Source organism: Gordionus sp. m RMFG-2023, chromosome 1, assembly GCF_954871325.1.
Source record: "Gordionus sp. m RMFG-2023 chromosome 1, tfGorSpeb1-WG-v2, whole genome shotgun sequence".
NCBI lineage: Eukaryota > Metazoa > Nematomorpha > Gordioida > Chordodea > Parachordodidae > Gordionus > Gordionus sp. m RMFG-2023.
Genome location: NC_088775.1, coordinates 46778139 through 46781397, shown reverse-complemented (window position 1 = coordinate 46781397; position 3259 = coordinate 46778139). Strand labels below are relative to the sequence as shown.

General features: G+C 23.3%; 2 long non-coding RNA genes across 2 annotated transcripts; one reads left to right on the top strand and one right to left on the bottom strand.

The window, feature by feature from the left end:
* The first annotated feature begins 225 nt into the window (after window positions 1-225).
* Window positions 226-1393, top strand: LOC135922455 (uncharacterized). The gene is made up of 3 exons (XR_010570911.1): window positions 226-478; window positions 787-934; window positions 1291-1393. It is a non-coding gene; the product is annotated as an uncharacterized LOC135922455 (long non-coding RNA).
* A 700-nt stretch (window positions 1394-2093) lies between these two features.
* Window positions 2094-2986, bottom strand: LOC135922423 (uncharacterized). Its single transcript, XR_010570894.1, has 3 exons — window positions 2824-2986; window positions 2338-2540; window positions 2094-2249 (listed from the first exon to the last, which is right to left on the bottom strand). It is a non-coding gene; the product is annotated as an uncharacterized LOC135922423 (long non-coding RNA).
* Between the last annotated feature and the right edge of the window lie 273 nt (window positions 2987-3259).

Below are 3259 nucleotides of genomic sequence, written 5' to 3'. Positions count from 1 at the left end.
TAGAAGTATTTGTAGAATTGATAGATATCATTATTTCTTGGAGGTGGCGATTTAACATCAGCCATTTTCCCGCAGACGAAAAAAGTCCTTTTCAAAAAAAATATTTTTATTTAAAGCAAACATATTATGCCGATATAACTAAACTGAGAATTGACAGGTAAAAACTGAGAATCTGTATCATATCATATCATATTATACACTGGGGAGACATCCCACAATTAAGGCTGCTTTCATAGTGGAGACGGATCCGATTTTTACATCCGTTCCGTCAAAAGTCAATCTCATTAAAAATGATATATACGTTCATAGTGCGTCCGTTCCGATACCTTCCGTCTTGAAAACGGATCCGGCAAATTTTGAAGTCAAAACATTTTGACTTTTTGATCCGGAAAATTTTATAAAGCGTTATAACGTTACTTATAATTTTTTTATAGTTATAAATTATGGATAAATCTAGGTTTACAATTTGGTGAATCAGGTATTAAAACTTTATAAATATAACATAGAATTTTTTAAATAGTTAGGTGATGAGTTAAATTTTACTCTTCCATTTGTATTCTCTATTTATAACATACCTTGTTAAAAAACTAAGCTTATTTATCATAACTAAATAGAATTTTATTTTAATTCTAATATTCAAACATCATAATACATATATACATTAAACTAATAGAATTTTTTGAATTAATTATAATAGCAATTTATCATAACTATTCCATTTATCTTCTCTTTTACTCTACCTTGTTAAAAATAACTAAATATAATTTTTTATTTCTAATAATTTAGCTTGTTCATGTTAAAAATGAAAATTAATGTAGATTTAATTGAAGCTGTAAGAGGATCTAAATTTATATATGATAAATTTGATGAAAGTTACAAGGATTCACACAAAAAATCAGAATTTTGGATAAATTTAGACCTACAATTTGGTCAGGTATTAAAACTTTATAAATATAACATAAATTTTTTTGAATATATTTTATTAATTAAATTGAACACTTTCAATAATTATATATATATTTAGAATTGATCAAACAATATGATCATTCATTACCTCTGTTTTATATTTTTTAGGTGATGAGTTAAATTTATTGTATTAATATATCTCATCTAAGTATTAAGATAAAAAGATTAAGCTTACTATTTAATTCTTAAATTTGGTATTACAATGTTAATCAATATCTTTGAAAAATTATTTAGGAGCAAACTTAATTTTTTAAATTAAATTAAATACTATCAATAATTGAGCAAACAATATGATCATTCATTACCTCTGTTTTATATTTTTAGGTGATTTTGCTAAATTTATAGATGAAGAATTGTCATCTTTACCACAGGATCACAAAGATAAAGTGAAAATGAACATTATTCAAATGATTTTTTTATATAAAAGTCAGTTAAAAAAATAAATTATATATTTTTTAATATTTATATTTTTAAATAAATATATTATAATTTTTTTATTACAAAATAATAAATATTTGCTTTGTGCTTTTTAAACTTAGCCTGACCTATAATTATATCATTTTAAGTACCATATCAGGAAAGGTCTGATAAAAATAAATTTGATTAGTCAAGGCTCACTAAGTAGGCAAGATATTTACACTCAGGATCCTTTTCTTATATAAGCTTCTTTAAAAAAATGTCACATTCAAAAATCAGTAGTAATACAGACCTCAGTATCAATTTCTAATAAATCTTATTACCCATTCACCAAGTATTTAAATTTAATAAAATAGCTGATAATATTTATTTACATGTATAAATTTTTTTTAAGAATATATTAAACAAAAACATGGGAAATTGGTACAAAATAATTATTTTATGAACAAGTTCTTGTATTTTTATAAAAAGAAAATATATACCAAAAAAATATAAAGAAATTTAATACATATAAAATCAAAATATTGAAAAAATAAATATTAATTTAATATATTAGTTTGCCAGGGCAAATGCCTATTATTAAAATAATTGCTAAATAAGTTTCTTATATTTTTATTTTTATCAGAACTATTTTTAATACTCTGTTGGTTCCATAAAGGATAATTTGAACCAACAAGATCAAAATTTATTATATTTAAATTTTCTTTCATTTTGGCTTCCATAAGTGCCAACATCTATAACCATAAATTTGCCATTATGATCCACCAATGCTTGAAGGATTATTGAAAATCCATGCTTGTAATTATAAAATTGGGTTCCAGAATATGAAGACTTTTTTGTTTTACAATGTTTCCCATCAATGGCACCTTATAAAATATTAAAATAATAATATAGTATGAAATAATAAAATAAAAAATATAATTATCTTTTGTTTGATATAAATAAAATTTAAACCTATACAGTTTGGGAAGTTCCACCTTTCATCAAAGCCCTTAGCAACTTCCTCAAACATCTCCAATGTTGGGACCTTCATATGGATGGGTTGAATAATATCCCATATAGCTTTTGTATTTTCTCCTATTATTAGTTTTATAGTTGATACCCCAAGTTTATGAGAATATGACAAGGTGACATATGAATTCCCAGTTGCTAGGTATCTAGATCAAATGAAGTATCAAGAAATTAGCATAAAAATGATTTTTAAATGCCTAATTATTATAATTAACTCATTATTAAATGTTATATTAATTATTGTAAATATTCATTCTTATTATATGTAATATTAGGGTTATATCTCAATATTAATTATAAAATTAATTTAATATATATATATATAATAAACTAATTTTAATAAATTTATATAGTTTTCTTTTTTGTAATTTTATTTTTAATAAGATCTATTTTTTAAAGTGAAAATACTATATATAAAAATATACTCACTTTTTTCATACGCATGTAATTATAAAACTTGAGGTCATCTATAAGTAATTTTGGCAGCAAAGTAAAATATGCTCCCTCCTTCCTCCTTTTCGAATTAACTATATTTTTTTCTTTCTTGAATAAGAGATCATATATCATATATAATTTAAATAAAGAATATTGGTTCATTTTAAAAAATAAAATAATGTCTAATCTGTTTTAAGTTGAAACGTTAAAAAAAAATCACTATGAAAGCCTTGTCGGACGCCGTCAAATCAGATGTTTTGACGTGAAATCGGATCCGTCTCCACCAACGACATATAATAATACCTAGACTGACGATTCATTCATTAAAAGTGTACATCAATTCAAATCAGCTAGAGACGCCATCTTGGTTACTGTTATAAATATTAAAATTTTAAACGAGAGCCTAATTTTATATTATATCTGATGCAAA